The sequence below is a fragment of the Cebus imitator genome, unplaced genomic scaffold, assembly GCF_001604975.1.
Source record: "Cebus imitator isolate Cc_AM_T3 unplaced genomic scaffold, Cebus_imitator-1.0 Scaffold173, whole genome shotgun sequence".
NCBI lineage: Eukaryota > Metazoa > Chordata > Mammalia > Primates > Cebidae > Cebus > Cebus imitator.
The window spans coordinates 2390924-2406666 of record NW_016107488.1 but is presented as its reverse complement, the minus strand read 5'-3'; positions in this window follow the sequence as shown (position 1 = coordinate 2406666).

The window sequence follows — 15743 nt, the reverse complement described above, 5'->3', positions numbered from 1 at the left end:
AAAAAAAAAAAAAAAAAAAAAAAGACTGAGGAGAATGTTAATAGGAACCAAAAGTATGCTGAAGGATTGGAAATAATAGCTTTGTGTAAAGTCTGAGAAAACTGGGATTTAGTTTTAGGAAAAAAAGACAACCATGAGAAGAATTATTCTTTCAGAATAAGGGTTATAATAAGTAGGGTGATAAACAGTTGCTTCCATTTTAATTTAGAGCAAGATAAGAAGAAAGAGGTTGAAGGGAGCATAGAGGAGTCAGGTTAGCTGTTTGGTGAAAGGATTTATTATTAACAAGGGATGGTATTCCTGAAACACGTTGCTGACAGACATGGTTGAACAGATGCTTCGTGTATCTGGTATAAATAATGGGATGCAGCATTTTAAATAAAAAAAAGAAAATTGTCCAGAGGCTTCTCAAGATTCACTGTGTTTATCTTCAAAGAAAGAAAGTAAAATTTTATTTCTACCTTGTCATCCCTGCATCTTCATAGTATGTCACTATTGCCAAGTTGTTATCAACTGGTTCTTTTTCACATTGATTTATTGTATTAAATTCAACTTTGGCTTAATTTTCTAGCTTCTCATTGTATCAAACGCCTGTTAGATGTAGGACATGAGCGAAGATTGGTGATTTAAAGCACTTTGTGCTGCAGGATCCTTGCTTCCAATAAAATCTTTTGTGTGTTCGGTGTAGATAAACAGAGCTTCTCTGATTAACCAAGTAATGAGAGAAGAGAGAGAGCAGAGTGGGCAGAATCCTATGGTCCCACCTGCTTTCAACACCTGCCCTTCCCAGCAACCCCTAAGACACCCTGGAGGAACTCCTGTGATTTTCTGAACATTGTTTAAAAATCACTGACCTACATAAGAACTACACATACACTCTTGTAATATTTTATAGTTCACCTAAGAATTTAAAGTATATTGTCTGTGTCTTTCCTGCCTCAACATTCAGATTCTATTTAAACATATCCTGTAAAAGCACCTAGTAATGACTTTTTAAAGGTGATCATAAGTCTAGTTGTATCAGGTGTAATGAGTAAAGAAAAGCTAGTTTAACCTAGAATAAAAGTTTTCTTCACAAAATATATGAGGAGCCTTTCTATTATCATCACTTTTAGAATATATTTGAGATAAAAGCAGTTTATATTAAATTAAAGTAAAATAAAAATTTTCACTATAATAGAGTTTGATATTGGGCCAGGGCTAACTTCTCTATTAGGCAGAGAAGGCGCCTTGTCTAAGCCCCACAATACCTTTCAGAGCCCATGAAAATGTTTTAATTTATTTTATTTATTTTATTTTATTTTTTTTTTGAGACGAAGTCTTGCTCTGTCTCCAAGGCTGGAGTGCAGGGGCACGATCTCGGCTCACTGCAACCTCCCCATCCTGGGTTCAAACAATTGTTCTTCCTCAGCCTCCCAAGTAGCCTGGACTACAGACACTCACCACCATGCACAGCTAATTTTTGTATTTTTAATAGAGGCGAGGTCTCACCATGTTGGCAAGGATGGTCTTGATTTCCTGACCTCATTATCCACCCTCCTCTGTCTCCCAAAATGCTGGGATTACAGTCATAAGCCACCTCATGCAGCCTAATTTCTTTTAAAATTAGAATATTAAAAATGAGCTAGGTCAAAGAAATGGCTTAATATGTAATATTAATATGGTGTTTCCATTACCTCCTATTCACATCATTGCAAAAAGAAGGATTCCTGACCTAGGATTATGACAATGGCCAAATACATGACCCCTGACATTGGTCAGATAACGTCAACAGCAGTTTATTGGTCACATATACTGAAAGCCCAGTGCAGGATCACATTGCACCACACAGGACCACATGGGGATTGTGCTCAGAACACAGAGACTGTGGGAAGCAAGCTTGGTGGTAACAAGAGGGTGGTGCTCCCTGGTTTTCAATAGAGGATATAATTGGCTTGCTTGAGCAACTCCATGAACTGCCAGGAAACTGAATCCTATTACTGAGGGATAAGTAGGCAGTGAGCCTGGTTCCTTTAATAAAAGGAGATTGCTTGGCTAGGTGTCATAGTCTATTCAGGCTACCATAACAAAATGTCATAGACTGGGTGGGTTAAACAACAGAAATCCATCTCTCACAGTTCTGGAGGCTGAGAAGTCCAAGTTCAAGGAGTCTTCAGATATAGTGCCTGCTGAGGGATTCCCTCCTATCTTACAAGCAGATGCCATCTCCCTACCTGCTTACATGGCCTTTCCTTGGTGTGTGCCAATGGATGGGGAAGGAGAAGGAGATCTTCGTCTCTTTCTCTTTTCATAAGACACTAATCCCATCATGAAAGTCCTGTCTTCATAACCTAATATAAACCTACTGACTTCCAAACGCTCCATCTACAAATGCCATCAGGTTGGGGAAAAGGGCTTCAACATATGAATGTTGTGGTTTTGTGGGAATATAAACATTTTTCCCTAGAAGACCTTTTCCATGGAAGCAGAATAACCATGTGAGCTCATGGTTAGGCTATGCAAGACCCTCCCAGTTTCACCAGACGTTAAAGCAGCACATAATATTGAACATTTTAGGTCTTATACTACACGTATTGATCTTTATACCAATACAGTCATAAAATACAATTTAACACTTAATTGAAGCAAGGCCCATTAAAGTCTTAAGTGCCTAGGGCCCATGAGAGTCACATATGGCCTGGTTAAGTATAGAATTCCCATGCCTCCACCTCTCTCAGGACTAAAACAAGTTTTCTAATTAACTTTGAGATCTTTCATAATCTTTCTCAGTTCTTAATCTCCAATATAAAAATGATTGGGTTAATAAATTAACCCAAAGGTTATTGCATGAAGGGCATGTAATGTTGTAAGAGAACTGTTTAGAATCAAAAGGTGTGATTGATGTGGTTTTCTTTCCTGAAAAGACACTGCATGGAGTTTTGAAGTTCTTAATCTCTCTGAACTGAAGTTTCTCATCTGTAAAGACATCTTATGAAGATTAAATAAATGAAGTAGGTGGAAGCAACTCCTGCAGCACCCAGCAGGTGTTAGTTGAATGTAAAACATCATTGCCATCAAATTGGTCTGCTTTTATTATTTCTGAATATTCTCTATAAATGGTGCCTGGCGTGTAAAATGTACCCAAAACTTATTAAATGAATGGATAGATAGATAGGCAAATGAACTTACATATATACAAGGATCTTTGTCTTTACTTGCACCATTTTCCATGTTTAGAATGTCCTCTCCCACTCTGTTACGCTTAGCTAAATTCTTAGTCCTTCTTATGAAGACCAATTTTCATACTATTAAATAATTTTTACCTGGGTGATGAAATAATCTGTACAGCAAACCCCCATGACACAAGCTTACCTATGGAACAAACCTGCCCTTGTATCCCTGAATTTAAAATAAAAGTTAAAAAAAATTTTAACACGCAGCTCTCTCTGGTATTTTATTTGAGCTTCAGAAGAATTTATTTTCCTTGACACTCATTTTGAATGAAACCTATGATGAACTTCCTTATTAATTCATTAGACAACTTCCTATCTCCTTAGACCACCGAGCTGTCAAAGGGATACATCTTATAGCTCTTTGTTTTCTTAGCCCCAGTATAATTCCCTGCTCACAGTAGGAATTCAGGCAAAAATTAAAAGGCTCCCTTTTGCTCTCCACTCTTGCTTCTTCTGCCCATTTTACTTGATAGATAGCATTTTTATTCCTCTAGTCATCTGGACTCAAAGCTTCACAATTTCCAAAAGTAAATTCAGATTCTTAGGGCTCCTGGAATGAACATGTTCTTTCTCTCTCTAAAGGCACTTTTCTTATCAGAGAGCTCAGATTTAGGACTGGAAAGGAAGGCTCACCTGCCTAGCAAAGCAGATCCACTCCAATCTCCCTGATAATCCAGGGTTTCACATCCACCTCAGTGCTTTCTCAAACCTTTCCACACTCCCATGTAGCCACTCAATCATGTATGCTGTTCTTTTTCTAAATCATCTCCTACCTGTGTCTCAATTCCATGTCCTCTTTAACTGCTGTAAGTCAGGCCTTCTTCAATTCCCTTCTGAATTATTAAAATAGCCTGCAAATGGGTCTCTCTGTCTTCAGGTTATACCTACTTGAGTTCATCCTATCTCTTACCACTTGAATTATCTTTATAAAATATATTGCTTAAAGATATAATTCTTTGTTCTAAATATTTAACTATTAAACACTATTATATTAACATTTATGATGCATTGATGAAAACATTTAAAATTCACTTGCTTACAGGATAAAATCCATGTCCAAATTCTTTTAGCTAGTTATAGATCCTTTACAATATTTCAATAACTATTTTCTAATCTCATTGCATAACTTAGTCTGTTCAGGATGCTATAACAAAATATCATAAACTGGACTTAAATATAACAAAACTCTATTCTTCACAGTTCGGGAGGTCGGGGAGATTAAGATTAAATAACCAGCAATTTGTTGTGTGGTAAGGGTTTACATGCTCACAGAGAGTTGTATTCTCACTCTAACCTCATATAGAAAAGAGATGAGAGGTCACTCTGGGTCGGGATTGGGGGTGTTACTAACCTCATTCATGAGAGCTCTGTCCTTGTGACCTAATCACTTCCCCAAAGCCCCACCTCCTAATACCATCACCTTGAGAGGGAAGATTTCGAGATATGAATCTGAGGAAAGCACAATCATTCAGACCATAGCAATATCAAATCACCACCCTTAAACATTGTGCAAGCTGGATTCACAACCCTCTCAAAGACAATGCTTTCTCAGATCACATTCAAGCTTTTCTTTCTGCCCAAAATGTCTGCCCATCTGCTCGTGAATGGACCTTTTAAGTTGTATTCCCATCATTCTAGGTCCAGTTTACATCTCAAACCTGTTACGCTTTCTCTTACCACCTTCCAGCAAGTACGCATCCTGCTTTCTAATTTCTAAACATTTTGTCCATTCTTCATTCTAGCATGTTTCACAAGTTATTGTAGAGTAGTATATGTATGTGTATATGAACGAATGTGTTTGAGTGTTGCATGTGTGAGTCTGCATGTGTGTAATCTCCTGCTAGATGATAAAATTCAATTTGACAAAGATTAATGCTTAATTATCTTTCCATCCCTAACAGTACTTAGAGCTATGTCTTGTCCCAAATGAGCAATCAATAAATGCTATTGAATTGAGTATTTTCCTGCATTGAAAGAGGAAATGCCTCTAGGACTTCAGTATCAGGAACAAAAGATTCCAGTTAGATACGTCCACCTAAAACAAAACTGAAGTTGTTTTGTGCATTATCTCATTATTCACATTAATTTCCTCATTCAAATTTAAGTACAGACATTACCTGCACTCTACAAGGTATTCTGTTACTCTTAGAAAAAAATCACCAGGTAATAAACAGTTTTTTTATATAACAAGAATTTTCAAATGTTTTCCAAGAAAAGATATTGTACAAATAAAGGTTTTCATGGATCTAAGAGTTTTTGAAATGTCAAGTTAAACAAAGTTGAACCAATGTTTTTTGCCACAGGATTTCAATATATTTTTAATGCCTTGTGAATATCAAACAGAGAAAAACAGTATAGAAATCCCTAAGCATTCTGTTGCATGGAAACCTTTTCTCCCAAAGCATGTTGCATATTGATGGGATGGTGTTCAGTGAAGTATTTGGGAAACACTTCATGAGTAGCGATCTATATTAACATGAATATAAACGTATTGTAGAGACTACATAACTTTTGCAAGACATAGAAATCTGAATTGCCAACATATACCAAAATAAAAGCATATCAAAAAATATCCGTCTCAAAAGTTACACATTCAATCAAGATGGCATTTACTAATGTAAGCCATGTTAACAATTGTTTATAATATTGATGAGGTTATATTTATACTATCAAAATCATTAAATTTTTGATTAAAATAGCACATATACACTTTTTCAGAACAAAGCTGTGACTAAACGATTCTCACAAATAAGCATTTTGGGCATGACATTTTGATTTCATGGAACCGAGCACTCAAGTTCTAAAGAAGTTGTTCAACAATCTGAAATCACTTAATTTTTAAGTATTTAATTTTCACCCACTGAAAATTTTTTGCTTTACAGAGACATCAAGTCCATTTATAAACATCAGTCTTGGGGAAGTTTGCATAATATTTTTATATTTTGTGAATCAGCTGTATCCTAAAGTGCATCATATGGCAAGCATGAGATTCTTGGGCAAATACCAGGATTAAAGAGATAATTAATCATTGCTAATCCAAATACTGTTTGATTTGGCAATAATAGTGATGTAGACATTGTCTTACTATTGTTTATTATAAACTGATGAATATTCTAATGAATATGTAATGTATATTACATTCTGGGGAAAAGTTATATTAATCCAGAATATCTAGAAAACTTCTATTGATTGGAGGCACTAGAACATTGACTAAGATTATTATTTCCTATTATCTTATTCTCAAGTTAATCTCTAAAATACCCACCTTTGGTTTACTGTTTAGGCATCTTAAAGATAACAAAATAATTGTTTGAGACTAAAACTAGCTTGTGAAATAAAAACTACATGTGGTAAACATATTTTACAAGTTTTCCTAGCCCATGAGGGGTTATTAGTGGAGTTGAGATCCAGTGGTCATGGATTTAAGTTGTTTCCATCATAAGCTACATGATCCAGGCTGAGCTGGTCCTTATTTTAATTGGGACAAGGACAGGATACAGAAAAACAGGCATTCACTAAGTATCCAAGTGCAACTATGTAGCAGACTCTACATGTAACTGAAATGTAACATTTTCACTCAATAGCTAAAGACACCATATTATTCCATTGACCAAGACTAAAGAAAAAGCTTCTCTGCAGAGAATAGTGAACAGTGAAGGAAATAAGTAAGTATTGGAAAAGAAATGAGAGAGAGAGAGAGAGAGAGAGAGAGAATGCCTCCTAAGTTAATGATGACTTCAATGTTCTTTTTTCAGGTGTTCCTTCGTGTCGATCTGCATTTCTGTTTTCATGTTTGAGCCAGTCATGTATTGTGTGTTGGACAAATAAATATCCTCTATTTTTAAGCTTGTTCAAGTGAGTTTCTATTACTTACCAACTCCAAGTTTCAAATAACACAGACTTAGAACTAACTTTAGCATAATTGTCTATAGAGCAAGGTCCAATCAAAAACCACCAGGAGCACATCTGTAGTTGAACAAGTTGTGTTTACTGCACATGCAGGGAGAAAGGATGCTCATCCTGGGAAATGTGGAAAACTGCAGTAGAGGGTATCGGAACACAGTCGGAATAGGATGAGGACTTGCGATTTTAGGGGAGACCTTGAGTAGCAGAATGTTGGATCAGATGCTGTGGGAGGAACTAATTTTCTAATGGGGTATGTAATTAATCTTATCTAGATGGCGAGGAGACTAGGCTGAAGATGTCACTGGTAAAGAAGCAGAAGCCATTCAGCCAGTTTTGGTCCTTTTTGTGATATGGACAATATCTGTTTTTTTAATGATTTCACATATGATTATTGAGCAGTTTTTGTCTTGATCCATCATGATCAGCCATGGCTTTGTGTGATGTTAATGTCCTATGAATTGTTTATGATCAACAGGATGATACCAAGCTCAGCTGATAACACCAGGCAAGTTTCTGATGTCAGGTCCTTCTTTCTCTTTGTCACTATAAGTAAGGTGATAGAGGTTTTACTTTATCATTAATCTCTCCTCATGGAGAGGTTAGTGACACTATATCTGCCTCAACTCAACTGGGTTGTCATCCAGATTCCGTGTGTTTGAAGCTGATCTTCTCTGTAATCCATGCTTACCTTATTCCACACCACCAGTACAACAGTGGGCATTTTCCTGTGTCAAAAAATGTAATAACTAAAGCGTCAGTTTCCAAATTGTGCCAAAATTAAAACATCAAATGCAGCATCTTCACCCCAGTGAAGCTTTAAAGTTTGTTCCTATTTGCACAGCTTTTTGGAATACTGAAATAGCCAGTTTGCTCTAATACAAACCTGTCATCATTGTCGGCTCTATCCTGTCAATACCCAGGACACTCACTCATTTCCCTCTTTCCCTGTTCAGTGAAACATCTGGCAGAAGTTCTATGTGGTAGGAAAAAATGAGTTTTATAGCCCCCTATTCTTTTAGGGAAAAAAAGTACTCCCTGTTTGAAAACAACTTCCAAATTCAGAAACTACCAGAGAAAGCATCCCCCATGGAACAGCGGTATAGTTACATGACATTCTCTATGCAACTCTATCCCTTGCTATAGTAATTTGAGGCTTTCATACTTAACTTCTTAATAAATTACTACTTATCATGTTATACTTTTATAAAGATGATTTAAGTACTTCTTGAATATCCAAGGGAAAACAGAAGAGCAGGGACGATTTACCTCTACAGGGAACTAGGCTTACTATTCACAAGCTTGTATTAGCTCTATTGCCAAAAACACACTTCTGAAAAGTTTTAACATTAGGATGACTGAGTAGCATTAATTCTTTCCCTTACAATATGTGTAACTTTGGTCGAGTTACTTTATCTCTCTTTGCCATCATTTCCTTTTGTATCAAATGGATAGAAGAATAGAATGTATCTCAGAGGATTAGTGTGATGACTAAAAAGGTAAATTAACATAAGGAATTTATGCTCCTGGGCCATAATATGTCCTCAATAATACACACACATTTTTTTTCCACATGAGATAGTCAAACTGCTTAATAGAAAAATGTATGCCTTTTCTTGAAAGCATTTATAAAAATAATAAAGTGATACACTCATACTATAAGATGAATATCCATTAACAATAAAAAAATTCCCTCAGTTTACAGACACAGATGTTCTTTCACCTATTCATTTCTTGACCATCTAATCTATACTAAATTCTAGAGATACCAGAGATAAAAGCACACAGTTTTGATATTAAGTAGTCATTTTACACAAGAACAGATAGTCATTGGTTTTTTACTACTACATAGGCTTACATTGCTGCTGAAGCATTTGAAATTGTGGATTCTAAAGAAAAAAGTAGTATCATGGCCTGCCTGGGGTTATTCAAGAACAGACATATTTTTGACAAACTCCATATTTTCGGCACTAGTGTGAAACAGGTCTTTTGTGGTTAGGAATGAATGTACGCTACTTAGATGCCAGAAGCAAGGAAAAAGTCTACTTGTCTACATGTAGGGGCTGTAATCACTCAATCAGTGTTTTTTCCTTCAGAAAGTTGCTTCCACAGCATAGGGGAAATCAGTTACCAAAATAAATCAAGCAGATAAAATATTAGATTCAATGGTAAAAGAGGGTAAGACTAGGTATTACACTTTCCAAAATATATTATCACATATATTTATGTTTTTTATGAATTCTCTTTTGCTATTCAAAGTGCAATGACTATCGGTGTGGCTCCAGCAAAAATAGCAAATATCATGCAGAGTGAAAAGTGAGAGGAGACCCAAAGAAAAAAATGCCTGTGATTATGGCTGTGTCTAATGTTTAAAAAAAACATATTATACTAGAATTGATGTGATACTTTTTCTTTCAAAAAAATGTACTTTTCAAAATGGGAATTATATTACAATATCTGTAACTAAATACCTAGATGAAAAATGCAAAATCTTAGAACTATTATCTAACATATCAGTTTGTAAAATGTGGGCTATTATAAAGTATCATTTATTAATTATATCTGATGATGTACATCAAATTGCCCCTTAGTTACCTTTAGATTACAAAATTGAATTTTTTTATCATTTTATAAGATCTGAATAGTAGCCTAATAAATTTTTCAAGAAGCCTCAGTATAACTAGTGACATTTCCTAATGAAATAGTGTCCCTTATAGCTAGCATTTATTAAGTACTTGCTATGGGTCAGGCACTGTGCTAAATGATTTACATACATCGTATAATTTTTACTCAAGAAAAATACACTGTGAGATATATTTCATAACCACAATTTCACAGTTGGAGAACTGAATCTCAGAGAGGCCAATTAGTTAGCACAAGATCACATGAGTAGTAGGCAGCAGATCTTTTGAAACCCAAAGCTCCAGCTCTTAATTGCTAAGCTATAACGCCTCTCCTTGGACGCCTTATGCTGAATACTTAGTATATGCCAAGACCTCCATTATCTTATTAACTGTTTGCAACAACAATGTAAGGGTAGGTATCTATACATTTTCAAGATGAGCGAACAGAGGGAATGGTCACAATGTTAATAAGTGTTATTAGTCTGTTCTCATGCTGCTAATGAAGACATCCCCCAAAATGGGTAACTTATAAAGAAAAAAGGTTTAATTGACTCACAGTTCTGCAGGGCTGAGGAGGTCTCAAGAAACTTACAATCACCCCTGAAGGGGGAGCAAACATGTTCTTCTTCACATGGCAGCAGCAAGGAGAAGTGTTGTGCAAATGGGGGTAAAAGACCCTTATAAAACCATCAGATCTCCTGAGAACTCATTATCACAAGAACAGCATGCAAGTGATTGCCCCCATGATTCAATTACCTCCCACTGAGTCCCTCCCATAACAAGTGGGGATTTTGGGATCTACAATTCAAGATGAGATTTGAGTGGGAACATAATCAAACAATATCAGTAAGGTAAGTATGTTAATAGCAAAATCAAGATCTAAGTTTAACATTGTCTAAGTCTAAAGCCATGTTTTTAATCTGCAAGTCATACTAATTGGCATACCTGCCTAAAAGAGGACAAAATCATTGTTTATAAATGTTATACATAAATATTGTATGTATAGTATCATTCAGACTAGCATTGCCCCAATACTTGACAATGTATTTTAAAATCAGTAAGTATACTTATTACTGTCATCATTATATATTTTTCCATTCAATCTGGAAAGAAATTTTTTACAAGTGCTTACAGAGTTCTTTGGAAATACCGCAAGTGTGCTGAACTGCATTTTCTGAAACAGACTTGAATATTTAAATGTAGTGTCAATAAATGCAGTTTGAAAATGTAATGGGAAAATTTAAAGGAGAGAAAATAAGAATATGTATTTCTATCCTCACTGCAGATAGTTTGTCACAGTCCTAGAGCAAACGAGAAACTGGTGCAAAAATATACTATCATCTCTCACAGTCTACACTGTTCATAGATTTCAAAGTTAATAGTGGCAGTGCAATCAAAGCTCTTTAAAACAAAAACTGAAAGAATATTAACGTTATAGAATGCTAGTAAGTTGATTGTTACTTACCCTTGATTTTTCAACTTGCCTTATCACAGGTATTTCCACTAAGCTGCCTATGATTTTAAAGTTGCAGGACAAATACATCTCTCCACAAATTATATTTAATGAGCAAAAGTGTACAATAAATTTTGTAGCAATAGGAAAACTTGTGAACTAGGAGAAATAGTGCCTCATACCTCTTTTTCATGTAGTATTCCCTCACCCATATCATCTTCATGCTTCCTCATCCACAAAAGAAAGTGTGCAGGTACCAACAATAATATGTGCCAACAAGGAAGGACAAAGCATTGAGTCAGCATTACCCAGGTCAACCAAATGCACCATGAAAACATAAATGATGCTCAAAAGGAGCACTTAAAAAGAGAATAACTTTAATAATGAAATAAGTGCCCAAGAAAAAAAAATATAAGGAAGAGAATATGAAAATTATTTAAGCTCCGAAAGCTTAAGTCTCCAGGGAAGAAAGGTGAAGGAATATTAATGTAATGGAATGATAATTTTATTATTGTTCACACTGTATTTACTTTCCATTTATAAAGTCACAGATGTTCCCACTAAGTTGCCTATTATTTTAACTTGCAGGACAAAATGCCCCCACCTACATTTCATTTAATAAGCTTACTTTATCTGTGAATTTTTGTACTTAAATGTTACAGATGAAGCACTTAGGAATAGACTACAACCTCTATCTTCCACTCCCAATTCCAAATAGACAAGAATAGAATAATAACTGTTTCTGTTTGAAAGTTCAAGTGCTCTCTCCTGAACTAAACAAAAGTGGCCAGGGTCTAGACATGCTGTACAAATTGTGAGAAGTCATTTCTATAATCACTCGAATGGGGAGTTAATTCCCACATACAAAAAAAAAAAGAAAAAGCTGAAGAAAACATAATGATTGTTCTTTACACATGACCGAAACAAGGTTTCCATCCAACTATTTCCCTCAAGGTATGCTTTGAGAAGTATGGTTGGCATATCCTAAGGAGATCCTCCCAAATTTTACTTTTCCTTGTTTGAGCTGCCATTGTAGTCAGAAGCTCTGTGTAAGCTGTGGTCCCCTCACGCAGGTGTATCATGACCACAGCTTTCTTCTTGCCTGTGTCATATGCTCCTTGTTCTTTATCCTGGTATTCCCTTGTTGAGGACTCAGTGATACTGAACTCTTCCAGACTCCTATAGATGAACACAAAAGGGAGGGGAATTTAACCCTCTGTTAGACACACCATTGCCCAGGGGAAGTTAGAAGTTGGTGGATACACTCTTGCTTTTTGTACCTTCCCAGAAGACTCTTCTGAGACACATGAAGTGATACAACAATAACAGATAATCAGACTCACATAGTACAAATCAGCTCAATAGAACATCTTCGCGTTGATTCTCTCTCCAGACTTACTACTCTCCTTGTCCATCAGTTATACTTCCTGGCCTTGCACTCCTTAATTAAGTAAAAATCATAAGCCTTTGTCTCAGGCTCTGCTTAGTCTGGGGAAATCAGACTAAGTCAAAAGGAGATACGGTTCTTTAATTCATTGATTCATTCATTGAGTGAAGAATATAAGCTGAGAAAATGAACAAGTAGCTTTCACATGCTTCATGTATTGCTTCAAAAAGCATTTATGAAGTAACTATTAAATTTCAAGAACTGTACTTAGTGCTGTGGATACAGTGATGCATAAGAAGACACTGCCTCTGCCCTCAGGTTCCTCTGCCTTATCATCCCTTTGGAAAGACATCAAAATCAGATAAAGGAATAAATAATGAGAAATTGTGATATATGCTAAGAAGGAAACAAACCAGCATTCTGAGATAGAAAATAGATAAAAAAAAAAAAAGACAGAAACTTTATTAAATAGGGTTGCATTGGGGGATGCTTAACAGAATTCTTAACAACTAGCAACAGAAGCTGACTCTAGCTGGTTGCCAGAAAATATTGGAAATATATCAGGTAGCTTGCAACATTGTTGGGAGGAATGGAGAAACAGGCTCTGAGACAAATTTCTAGGACAAAACTCAAAACCACACAATAGAAGTGGCCTGATGAAATACCTGCTGATGTTTTTTTTGATCCACCACAACCAGAGTAAATCATCTTTGATGTCCAACTTTGATATGAAGAACTTGACTTTCCAAACACTGGAAAACTGCTGTAACTTCCACCATTTTCACCAAAGCCAGATACCTCTATTGCTTTCAGTGATAGGCAAAAGGGAAGCACCGCTGAAAGCATTTGGGAGCTTATTGGGACTATGTTTGACTGGTGAGCCTTGCTCATCTATCTTCTTTATGCAAGGCAACCTGGCATTTTTTGAATTTTGGTTTACATTGGGCAGATGGAACTGACCATTAGAAGGATTCCCTTGAATACAGAAAAGGCAACCATAATAGGACAGATGCCTGTAAGGAGAGTTACAAAGACCTTGGGGAAGAAAGGAGTTACACTCTAAGGAATTAGAAGGTTATACCCTGATCTGGACAGGAATATCATATGGTTACGTTAAAGAGATGCTGTAGCTGGATCATAGAGGACAAGGGCAAAAATGTCACATGATGAGTTTTGTAAGCTGGACAGGGCCACATCATGAAGACCTCACCTTTAATCATTGTCTCTGTCTAGCTACTCTCAGTTCCGACTGTCTTCAGTAGTGAAATAATTTGGAGTCTCCATAAACCACAACTGTGAACTTGGAAACTCATTTTCTCTGCATCATAAAGAGCTCAGGCACTCAATAAATATTCATGAGGAATGAACAAATGGCACAAAAAATGAATTTTCTTATAAAGGTTTTGGTTTTAAAATTGGAATATTTTAATAAGACCTGACTGTTTTCATTTGGATGCTAATATTCTGAAAATTGAGGGTATGTGACTAATGATCAAGTTCTCTAACTACCTATGATATTTTGAAAAGTGGAACAACAAAATATTTTGGTGCACTTCCTTTTTAGGTAAACTATAACCATATGCATATTTTCCTAAATTGCAATATAAATCTACAAATAATTATTCATAGAAAACTGAAAAATTTGCTACAGAGTTTCTGTATATATTCATTTTTATATCCTCCCAAATTAGATTTTTAAAACTCTTTTCAGAAACTCAATCTTGGGCAATATTTAAAGACAAATAGTATGTCATCTTAAGGCATTGGAACTATTAATATGTACCATGTAAGATAGCTCTATGACATCATAAAGCTATTTTATGTAATGTATATTAATACTTCCAACCTTTTATCCTCTATCTGAAATGTCACATTGTATACAAACAGATAAATTGTTTACATTAGGAAGAAATCTGTGCTTTTTTGCATAGCAAATAATAAACTTTGATATATCTGCTAACTGCTGCATATTTTCTGAGTTTGTGGCAAGAGATTTCTTCAATAATAACAATTAGTATTAGCCAAGCAATAGCATACAACGGCATGGTAGCATGAGATACTACATTTGCTCCTCACATCAGTAAGGTGGTTATAATTTCCGTTTTAGAGATAAGAAAATGATAGTTCACAGAAATTTGGTGACCTTCCAGATATTGTCAAACTAAAATCACAAAGCAATGTCACATAGCAACATGGAATACATGGGGTAAGAGACCAACCATGCTATTTTGAAAATAAAACAGTAAAATAACTTCATAAATGGCTACTTTATAACTAGTCATAGTAACAAAGCCACTCTGAATCATGTTTTAACCAAATCTAAATTGAAGATTGCTTTCCTCATTTTTTTTTTTCACATGGGATGGAGAAATACTAACACAGAGGAAAGGAAATGATTCTCATTCAGGAATTTTCTTGGGTGAAAAGAACAGTCAAGGGTAAAGTCACTTCACAGGCAGAGCTCCTTCATGTCACCCCTAGGAAAATCACCAAGAGACAGAACACATGCCCAAAAAGATATTCCAGGTACTGAGATGCTATACATTGCCACACATTGTCACTTGATATGACTTATTGTGTCATTGATTCTAACATGAAATTGTATCATTTCCAAAATGACAAGCAAGGCTCAACCCCAAAAGCATAATCCTCATTATGTATAGATCCCTCACAGAGAAGAATCAGGGACAGTATGAAATAGAAAAGACTTGTATTTACTAACTAAGCCACATCATATTCCAGTACAGTGACAGGGGACATCAACCGCATTCACTACTCCTGTTGGACAATGTGGTAAAGACCTCCTTCCACTGCATGATACAGAAGGAGAACTATTCAATGATGGTATTCGTAATAGATGTAAGTCTGGCATGAAATTGTTAGCTACATAACTTTGCTTTCATAGGTTCCTATGTTTCTCTTGACTCTAACCCTTAACCATCTATCACAGTACTTGCCTCTGGCTAGGAGTCACCAGAACGTTTCTCATGTGTGTTTCCAAACATATATTTTCTGCAGCTGTTAAAATCATAATGAGGTTTTTTGTAGTTCTTAATGTGCTGAAACCACAAAGGTGTTGTGTGTTAATAAACAACACTTGAGACAATCAGTTTTTGAGAACTTCTCGATGATACATTACAAAAATTGAGAATAAAGTACCTAGA